Source organism: Zingiber officinale, chromosome 4B (assembly GCF_018446385.1).
Source record: "Zingiber officinale cultivar Zhangliang chromosome 4B, Zo_v1.1, whole genome shotgun sequence".
Classification (NCBI taxonomy): Eukaryota; Viridiplantae; Streptophyta; class Magnoliopsida; order Zingiberales; family Zingiberaceae; genus Zingiber; species Zingiber officinale.
This window is the reverse complement of record NC_055993.1, coordinates 61351530-61362887: the sequence shown is the minus strand read 5'-3', so window position 1 is coordinate 61362887 and position 11358 is coordinate 61351530. Positions and strand designations below refer to the sequence as shown.

Sequence of the window (11358 nt, the reverse complement as noted above, 5' to 3'; positions counted from 1 at the left end):
CTAAGGAACCTCGCTCACACCAGCGGACCAAACACATATTACGACGCTTCCATCTCATTTGAGAGATCATCGATAGAGGAGATGTGAAGATTTGCAGAGTACCCACAGAAGCTAACGTTGCAGATTCCTTGGCCAAGGCTTTGGCACAGAGAAAGCATGATGGTCACACTAGGTCATTGGGCCTTAGAGCCTACACTTATTAGCACTAGTGCTAGTGGGAGATTGTCAGTTAGAGCCCTAGAGTCAATCATATGATGATTGTTGTATGAACTCATTGTATCATATTCTTATGTATGTAAAGGTATTTGTTTTGGTTAGTATACTTACTTGTATTGGTGTCAAATAACTAAGTTTAATAGTGTCCTTGAGTAGAAGATTCTTATCTATATCAATTGATTAGTTGAATCGATAGTGAGATGGTATAAAGAACACTACTCTTAATCATTCCTAGTCAAGTATTAACATTCAGGGACAATGTTAATGCGACGAGACTAGCATGTAGGTCAACTCAATGACTTGATCTCACAAGTCATGGATATGGAGATATCAAGTTGATACATGGGTATGCATTGGAGAATGTATACTGAATGACCCGCCATGAGAAAGTATCATGGATCGTTATATGAGTGTCATATACTTTTTCATGTGGCTACTAGTATGACTATTAGTTCTTGGACCTGAAGTCACCATGGTTCCCTACATAAAGAGTTACATACTTTGGCTTTGTCAAACGTCACCCGTAATTGGGTGGACTATAAAGATGATTACTGGGTACGTAGCAAATTATGCGGAGGAATGTGTGTGATGTAGATGAGATCTATCCCTCCTATATAATGGGAGTGACATTGTTATTCTTGATAGAGCGAGACCACTAATTGCATGACCATGCCAAAATATGTTGATATGAGATATTGAGCTCATTTGATTAGAGTGAGTCTACTTGGAGTTCAAGATTTAGATTGATTAGAGGATGACATGGTCTATGCCTCGCATTGATCAATCTAGGTGTCAAGGATAGAAGGATATTGTCGTATATTGTGAGAGTCACAATTAGTAGTCACAAAGGTGATGTTGGATCTCAACATTCTTGTAACTTGGGTAGTAATGATGTGTTGCTAGATACCGCTCATTACTTATGCTTCTAAATGAGTTTAGGAGCATTGCCAATGTTACAAGAATCTATAGGGTCACACACAAAGGGCAATTAGATGGAGATTCGGTTCATATGATGAACCAAGAGGATTAGGTTCATGTGATGAACCAAATTGGATTAAGAGTAATCCAAATTAGATTAATTGAGTAAGACTCAATTGAGTTAGACTTGAGTTAGACTCAAGTGAGGCTTAATGATGATATTCATTGAATTTTGAATTTAATGATAAATGGAATTCAATTTGAATTTTAGATTCAAATTTCGAATGAGTTTCAAAATGACCATTTAATAAAGAATATTAAATACTCATTAAGGCTCATTAATGATGTTCATTAATGGTGTTAATGAGCATTAAGTATTTTCATTAGATGAAAATACTTAAATCATTTTTTACTCTTATTTTCATTATCGATCATTATTATTCCTCCTTGATTCTTCTTCTCTCCCTCTTCTCCTTGGCCGAAACATCCAAGAGTGCTAGCACACTCTAGGTGTTTTTCTCCACCTAATCGTTCGTATGGATATACATAGAGGGGTGTTCACTTGACACCCTTGAGATCCGGCATCTTCTTGGACGAGCGGGATAAGCGAAGGGCTTCGCAACAAAGGTATATCTTTCTTCCATCTAGATCTAAGGTAGATCTAGGACTAGAGAAACTTGTATACGAAATTACGAAATTTTATCTTCGCACGGATCCGGTGGCATGGGACTTCGGTGTTTCCGCAACGCAAAAAAGCGATTTTGCAACTCGAAAGTCCCAACAGGGTCGTCGCTTAGTCTTTATAAATTGACTAGGCCTCATATTTAATATTTATTATTATTATTTAAAAAAACAACCGTTTACTCCCGGTCGGGTTGTCGCTTCGTCTCTGTAAATTGACTAGTTCTCATATTTAATATTTATTATTATTACTATGAGCGAGCAATGTTTGCTCCCAGCCAGGTCGTCGCTTCGTCTCTATAAATTGATTAGCTCTCATATTTCTCATTTAATTATTCATTATCTCAATTGTATTCATCCCTGTGATATCCACTAATAGTAAGTTAAAAATTCTTAATTGATCAGAATGGTATTTGATCTCGTCCGGAAGCTGAGTCGGACAGAGGTGGGTTGCGCTGTCCTCGAGGTTGACAGAAAGTCGTTGATACGCCTGGTCGACCTGGTACTTCCAGGAAAGGTTCCCACGGGCAGATGACGAGGGGTATGGTGATGACGGAGATGATGAGGTAAAGACCTTGTGCACACTCAGACAAGCCGTCTCACGTTAGAGACCAAGAACCAGGGAAAAAGTCCTCGGGTCAGGCCCGCCGACGCTCAAGTCAGGTACTTTTTCCCCAGAAGCACAGTGAAAGGATGAAAAGTAAAAGATGAGTGTCAAAAGACGAGTGAGCATACCTGCATAAGGACGAAGCCTCCCTTTTTATACGGCTATAGGCGTTTCTGGAGTCTGACGAGTGTTAGGAAATGTCAGGTGTCAGACTTTGTCTGGCGGTGATTGACACGGGGCATCCTCTTGTAGGTCGAAGGAGGAATCGAGAGGCAACGAGCCTAGACCATTAGCATATTCCTTGACACGCTGTGATTATTCTCTGACGAGTGGTTACGATTCCCTTGTTTGATTGTCGTGTAGTGCGTGACCTCCTAAGTCCATTATCGCTAGGCTGAGTCTTCATACTTGTCGACCCCGACCTGTGAGAACAGACCTATAGATAACCTGTACTTGCTGTTTCATAAATCCAGATCTGTACATCCAGCCCTGTCCTGCGTGTCTTGTCTTGTGAACTCCTGACCTGCCTTACCTTGTATCGTGACTTGTATGCCTTAATCCGGTTCCGCTTATCCTGAAATCTGACCTGTACGCCTCAGTCCGATTCCGTCTATCCCGACCTGTAGGCCTTAGTCCAATTCCGCTTATCCCGACCTGTACGCCTCAATCCGATTCCGCTTATCCTAACTTGTACGCCTCAGTCTGATTCCGTCTGCCTTGACCTGTACGCCTTAGTCCAATTCTGCTTATCCTGAATCTCGATCTGTATGCCTCCGTTCGATTCCATCTGTCCCGACCTATATGCTTTGGTCCATTCATCCCGCTCTGCCAATTTATGAGTACTGCCCTGTAATCCATGGTTTGCATATCCCGACCTATACGCTTTGGTCTGTATGTATTATTTTGTGAGCCTGATTCATATATCTTAACCTGTATGTCCTGATCTGTATATCCTGCTCTGCGAGCCTGATTCGTATATCTTAACCTGTACGTCCTAATCCGTATATCCTATTTTGTGAACCTGATTCATATATCTTAACTTGTACGTCCTGGTCAGTCCGAACTCTTACTTACCATGTAGACCCGACCCCTGAATGTCGCTTATGTCCCTCCTGGGTTGTCCTGTAATCTGAACCTTTGACCTCCACATAAGCCAGACTTTTGACTGCCACGTAGGAGAACTTTTGACTATTACGCAGGCCTGACTGCTGACCGCCATGTGAGATTGACTTTATACCGCCACTTGCGCTTACCTTTGACCACCCCACGGGCTTGACTTCCGACCACATCAACTATCCGACCCTACGATCATGCACCGTATCACAAGCCTCCCCCTCAAGTCTAGTCGAAGGAGGCTCTGGTCCGACTGACTAGACCCTAGCCTTGTTCTTACCTGACTTGACTAGACCCAAGTCCCGTTGTTACCTGACCTAGCCCTTGCATCCCTCTACTTGTTGACCCTTTTCCCGATATCCCATTCAGAATTTATCGCCTTCCCTAAAAGATAGGCGGGATTTTATTGTATGCATGTTGATTCTTCGATTTCCAATCATGCCACTTTATCAAAAATGTCGTAATTCCCAAGCGTCGTTTTATGTTCCGAGGTAATCCCTTCACCTTCTCCTCCCTTATAAAAGGGGTGTGCATACTTCTACCTTCCTATTTCTTTCAACTTACCTTCCTTCCTGCCCATGGAATCAGACGAGATAGTTGCTTTGCGCCACCGGATCGCTCATTTGACTCAGCTGTTAGCCCATAAATATGAGGCCCTGCTCGAAATGACACAAAGTAGAGACCTGCAGTCCTCTCTTCGTCGGGAAATGGATAAACTCTGGCTGGCTGCTAAATCCAGGACTCGAGCCGAGGTAGCTTTAAAGCATAAGGCTTGTGTCGACTTGAATAGTCAGACCCATTATATTGCCTACCTGAAGCTGAAACATAAGGATACTATAGCTCTCTTGCAAGAGGAAGGCCGGATAAAAGATGAAATCATTGCCAATCTACAAAGCAGCCTCTAACGTGTCAAGGAAGAACTGACTCAAGCACAGACACATCTAGCGAGAAGGGACCAGACCTCCTGAGCTTGCAATAATATGAACCTTTGAAAGATAGTCCTCAAGTGTGGGTCTGGATTTGTATTTTCTTGTTTCCTTCTGTTGCCATGCTTTATAGGGACATGTTTCCCAAGAATATTTTCAAGGAAAGATAATTGAGAAAGAATAATTTACTTACCGAGCCTTTTGCTTACCACAAGGGTTGAGAAGACCTAGCTCATCCGGGCCTGCTTGTATCTTATATTTGATTGTAGTGGAAGTATGGTCTACAGACCTGTTGAGCACGGGAGTGTGTCCCTTGGTGACTTGCACCAAAGTAAGAGCTGGGGACACCGACCTCGACGGTCGTTGGGCATGAGAGCATGCTCACTTATAACTCGCACTGAGGCGAGAGTCTGGGACACCGACCCAGACGGTCTTTGGGTGTGAGAGCATGCTCACTTATAACTCGCACTGAGGTAAGAGTCTGGACACCGACATGGACGGTCGTTGGGCGTGAGAGCATGCTCACTTATAACTCGCACTAAGGCGAGAGTCTGGGACACCGACCTGGACGGTCGTTGGGCGTGAGAGCATGCTCACTTATAACTCGCACTGAGGTGAGTGTCTGAGACACCGACCTGGACAGTCGTTGGGCATGAGAGCATGCTCACTTATAACTCGCATTGAGGCGAGAGTCTGGGACCCGACCTAGAAAGGTCGTTGGGCCTGAGAGCATGCTCACTTATAGCTCGCACTGAGGCAAGAGTCTAGGACACCGACCTGGATGGTCGTTGGGCGTGAGAGCATGCTCACTTATAACTCGCACTGAGGCAAGAGTCTAGGACCCGACCTGGAAAGGTCGCTGGACGTGAGAGCATGCTCACTTATAATTCGCACTGAGGCAGAGTCTGGGACACCGACCTGGACGGTCGTTGGGAGTGAGAGCATGCTCACTTATAACTCGCACTGAGGTGAGAGTTTGGGACACCGACCTGGACTATCGTTGGGCGTGAAAGCATGCTCACTTATAACTCACACTGAGGCGAGAATCTGGGACACCTACCTGGACGGTCGTTGAGCGTGAGAGCATGCTCACTTATAACTCGCACTAAGGCGAGAGTCTGGGACACCGACATGGACGGTCGTTGGGCGTGAGAGTATGCTCACTTATAACTCGCATTGAGGCGAGAGGGACACCGACCTGGATGGTCGTTGGGCGTGAGAGCTGTTGGATCCTTGTGGATGTTTTGATGTGATCAACCAAGTTGGTTAGGTCCTGTTTTATATTTGATCCCTGTGTCTGAGTGTGCAGGAGCTTAGGAGCGTAGGAAGTCGAGCGGAAGACGCAGCTAGCGAGAAGGACGGCACGGGAAGGGAGCCGATGGGCTCAGTGCGTCCAAAGGACGAGAGAGCTGCGGAAGAGTACACCGGTGGGCGAGAAGAACGTGCACGGCGTTCGAGGGACGTTAAGCCGGGGAGGAAGACTGCTCGAGGAAAAGACCGGGAATTGGGTTATGGTGAGCCCTATTACGGTTGGTCGCAATCACCCAAGTTATCGGAGCATCGGAAGCTGAAACAAAGTCAAAAGGAGCTAAAGAGCAAGCTGTAAGCGCCTTAAAGGAAGTGTTGGAGGCGCCTGCGTAGTCCTCCACATTTGAGGCGCCTTCAACAAGTGTTAAAGGTGCCTTCAACAATGGAGGTGCCTTCAACACTGTTGGAGGCGCCTCCAACACTGTTGGAGGCGCCTCCAAGCTGGTCAAACTGATCGTTCGAGCACAAGATAGAATTCTATCCACTCACCGAGCTGGAGGCACCTTGAACCTTATTGGAGGTGCCTTGGACCCTCGGGATAGACTTTCCAGGAGCTATATAAAGGCCCCTGGAGCTAGGAAACAAGCAACAACTCAAGAAATCAACTGTGTAGTCTTTCCTAGCAATAGTTCTAAACTTCCAAAGTGTAAAAGTTTTCTCCGCCTTCAATGAGGGAGATTCATCAGTGCGCTTTTTCTTACTGCCTTGGATTAACAACCTTCTTGGTTGTAACCAAGTAAATAGCTGAGTCCCTTTTTCGTTTCTATTAATTTATCTGTTATTATTTTACTATTGCATTTTTGAGTTGAAAGCATGAGGAGGGTATACTTTATTTTTTCAGGAAAATCACTGCCCCTCTTGCCGGTCTCCGCTGCACTAACAATTGGTATCAGAGCAAGACCGCCTCAGAAGGATTAACCACTGACTGAAGCACAACGATCAAGACGATGACCGGAGCCAATATTCATCCCCCAAAGTTCGACGGAGACTTCGCAACGTGGAAACGCCGGATGGAGGTATTTTTCAAGACAGAATTTGATATTTGCTTAATCATGAAATATGGTTATGCAGTTCCAAAAGATAAAGAAGAAAACACGTGGAGCAACAAGGAGCAAGCCGATTTTGTCGCCAAAGGAAAGGCAGAGTTCCACCTGCTTAGCGTGCTGCCACCACAAGAGGCAAGTCGAATCGAAAGTTACGACTCCGCGAAAGACCTCTGGGAAAAATTCCTGGAGCTTCACAAAGGTACCTCGGAAGCTAAGCTAGCGAGGCGCGACATCCTCCGGACCCAGTTAACGAACGTTCGGATGAACAATGATGAGAAGGTAGCGCAACTCCAAGAAAGGATTAAGGAGTTAATAACTCAACTAAGCAACCTTAGAGAAGAAGTAACGAACCGGGACTCAATCTGGTACGCGCTCAACGCCTTCCCAAGAACTTCAGAATGGGCGTCCTTAGTAGATGCGTACTACATCTCTAAGGACTTCGAGGTAAGTACTTTAGAAAATTTGTTTTCTACTATTAAACTTCACGAATGTCGAGTTGCAAAGCCCAATGGAGTAGAGAAAGCAAGTCAGAACATTTCCTTAAAGGCAAGAACAAATTATTTTGACTCCGAAGCCTCGATTGACCAATTGGAAGCGACACTACTGGTAAAGTGTTTCAATAAGTTTTTTAATTCTAATAAATTTAGATCGCAGACACAGAGGCATGAGCGAAAGAGAAGAATGGTTCGTTGCTACAACTGCAACGAAGAAGGGCATATCAAGGATGACTGCACAAAATTAAAGAAAAAGGAGATAGAAAAGGAAAAGACAAAATACAAGAAACCAGAATCTTCCAAGCACAAGAATCTGAAGGCGACTTGGTCAGATTCGTCTTCTTCTGAATCAGACATCGAAGCCTTCTCCGGATTAGCGCTGATGGCCAACCATCTTCCCGTAGATGACTCAAGCTCAGAGATAAGCATAGATGAAGGAGAGGAACATCAGAAGAGGAAAGCTACAGTGAAGGGGGAGCATCACCGAGTCAGGTAAGTAAGGTACGTAATCTAATCCCGACTCAATCCTTTCAATTTATTAAGTCTCTTTCTAAAGATTTATTCAAATTAGAAAAAGAAAATGTTGAATTGAAATTAAACCTAGTAAAAGCATGCCCACTAGAAATGTATGATAATCTAAAATTAGAAAATGAACAACTAAAAGTTGAAATTGAGAAATTGAAGAATAAAGATGTATGCTTAAATAAATTTCCAAAATCAAAATTGATAATTTATGGAAAATTAAATTGGTATATTAGAAAACATTAGGGACAACTTAGGAAAGTCCCCAAAAATTATATACCCCCAAAATTTTTGAATAACCCAGTAGGAAGGAATCTATACTGGATTCCAAAATCCTTGCTAGATTAATTTTTTTTTATTAAGACTTTTAGAAGAAAAATTAAACGTTAAAATTTCTTTATAAGGCTTTGTCTAATGAAGTGATTGTGGCTTTAATAACCAAGAAGGCTTAGTGCCTCGCCATGATCTGGAAGCTGAAATATTGAAATAAAATATTTAATTAACTTTCTGAAAAAGTATTAAAACTAGAATTAAGTAATGCTTTGAAAGTTTTCAAACATTTTTCTTAAAAATTCAAAAAAAAAAATCGGTTTACTTGGAATTTTTTTTTTTTGAAAAAGTCAATTTACTTAGAAATTTTTTAAGAAAAAATCATTTTACTTAGAATTTTTTTAGAAAAAGTCATCTAACTTAGAAATTTTTTTCAGAAAAAGTCATCTTACTTAGATTTTTGTTTTCAAACTATTCATTTTACTTAGAAATTCTTGTAGTAAACTATAAAAAGTCAGATAACTTAGAATTTTTTTTCAAAAATTCTATAAATTCGGTTTACTTAGAAATTTTTGGTAAATAATTTTTCATACTCTTACCCCGTTTTTGCTGTGATCAAAGGAGGAGAGAAAAGTGCAAGTTTAGGGGGAGAGAATCTTCAAAACTCTTAGTTCTTAATTAAATAGTTGTAAATTTATTAATTGTAAATTTATGTCTAACTTGTTAGTTTAGTAATTTTCTTTAATAATTACTGTTTGTCTATTTTTAAACCCTAACTTGAACTTGGGTTGATGCACATCAAAAAGGGGGAGATTGTTTGATCCTTGTGGATGTTTTGATGTGATCAACCAAGTTGGTTAGGTCCTGCTTTGTGTTTGATCCCTGTGTCTGAGTGTGCAGGAGCTTACGAGTGCAGGAAGTCGAGCGGAAGACACAGCTAGCGAGAAGGACGGCACGGGAAGGGAGCCGACAGGCTCGGTGCGTCCGAAGGACGAGAGTGCTGCGGAAAACTACACCGGTGGAGATAATTATCTCGGTGCGTCCTCATTTTATGGAGTAGATTTCTTTGTTGTAGGATGGAGGGAGTAATTGTAAGTATGATTTGATGTAAAACTCTTGTGGATTTGCCAATTTCTTATTTCTATGATTTTGCCTTGTTTGTATCCATTTGATCTTATGTGGATTGTTGTGTTTGGACCTAATTATCATGCTTAGTTGAATGTTTGAATATCTTGTGGATCTTGTAAAGATTGTTTTTCATTCGATTTTCTGAGGGACGTTCGTGACAGGAACAAGCCCATGTAAGGACATTTAAGGGGTAATCTTAAAGCGAAAATTAGGTTATTCAAGAGGGCAGGATAGATTGTATGCATAAATCTTTATATCTTAATGAGGTTGAGGAGAGATGAATTCTTATGTTGATTATCCGAGGGACGCACGTGACAGGCAAGCCCGTGTAAGGACAACATAGGTTTCGTTCCTAATTGATCATATTTGGATATAGATTTCAGTCCTAGGTCGGTTGTCTATTGCAAGAGAGAACCGACAACTTTCTACAAATGATGGACAATTGAGGAATAAGATTTGGTAGATCATTTACATTGAATATCCTTACAAAGAAACCAAAGCTCCTAGAATATCCCTTTATCATTGCCCTTATTCTTGTTTCTTATTCTTTTGTTTCTATGTTTTACTTTTCATAGTTACACTTTGCCTTTGTAAATCAATTGATTAGTTGTTTAGCTAACTCGCATTGAGACATCTTTAGTGGTTATTTCAGTTCCTGTGGTTATGATATCTTTTATTATTACTTACGATATTTTCATACACTTGCGGGACGTCAACAAGTTTTTGACGCCGTTGTCGGGAACTGCGCTATAACATTAGAGATTATCAATTGGGTTAGACGAAACATTATCTTTCTTTTCTTTTTATTTGCATAGTTGTAACTAATCTTTAGAATTCTGTTTTTATCTTGTATATCTTTCTACTTCTTGTTAATACTTCTTGTTAACTCTGTTTTCAATTAATATTAGTTGATTAGCATATGAATTATTCTAGACATTTTTCTTTTTCCTTTTGTCTTTTCTTTCTTGTTTTCATTATGCACTTTCTTTCTTGCAATTTAAATTCTGCGTTTTCTTTCTTGCTTTTCATATTGCATTTTATTTCTTGTCTTTGATTCTTCAATATTTTTTTCTTCTAATATTTTTTCTTGAATATCCATGAGCACTAACATGTCAAGCAAGACCTTAAGAGATTTTTCTATATCCATTTCTGCAAGATTTTTATCTCCCATTGTGCAGCCTCATATTGAAGCAGAAAGTTTCTAACTAGACCCAGAGTTAATTTTCATGATATAAGGTCACAAATTTGGAGAAGCATCAGAAAGTCCTTATCTTCACATTAAGACATTTCTAGAGCTTTGTAATATGGTGAACTGTGAGGGTGTCTCAGTGGATGCAGTTCGATTGATGGCATTTCCTTTCAGTATCAAGGATAAAGTCAGGACTTGGTTATATTCTCTCCGTCCTCAAAGCATCACAAATTGGGGACAATTGGAGAAGCAATTTATATGAGGAATCATTTTTTTCCTCCAAGTAGGACAATTTATATGAGGAATTACATTACGAATTTTGCTCAGGCATATGGAGAATCATTATTTGAAGCATGGGACAGATTCAAGAGTCTCCAAAGACAGTGCCCTCATCATGGTTTGGAGAAATGACTGATTTTACACATATTCTATAAGAGAATTTCTTTTTTAGATAAGTACTTGTTAGATTCATTAGCTGGAGGTTCTTTTATGGACAAAAGTATAGAAGAAGCTTATATATTAATTGATCAAGTGGCATTGAACCTCCATGGATGATCGAGCAAAAGTTGGATAGAATCTCCCTTAAATATTCAAGAAGTGAAAGTCATAAATACAAGAGAGTCTGTCAAACAAAATGCAGTTCAACCACCCAAGAATGTTGAAATTCACAAGTCACAGAATGAGGAGTTCAAACATTTGGGGGCAAAGATTGAAAGTATTGTTTCAAAATGGTTTAAAAAAGATTCCCCTCCTTTGTAGACAAGATCTAGTGTAAATGATAATGATCTTAAGTTGAGAAATGACAAGAATCATGAAGAATTTCTGAAGAAGGACATGTTTAGAATTGAGGAGAAGAATAATAGAAAATCACATGAACTCTGTTCCATTATTCCAGGAGGTTCCCAAGTGTCACAAGTACCTTTTCCTCAATGATTGATCA

At 40.9% G+C, this 11358-nt stretch overlaps 1 non-coding gene across 1 annotated transcript; it reads right to left on the bottom strand.

Annotated features, from left to right (window-relative positions):
* Positions 1-10713: 10713 nt before the first annotated feature.
* On the bottom strand, positions 10714-10819 carry LOC121978795. Its single transcript, XR_006111142.1, has one exon. It is a non-coding gene; the product is annotated as a small nucleolar RNA R71 (small nucleolar RNA).
* Between the last annotated feature and the right edge of the window lie 539 nt (positions 10820-11358).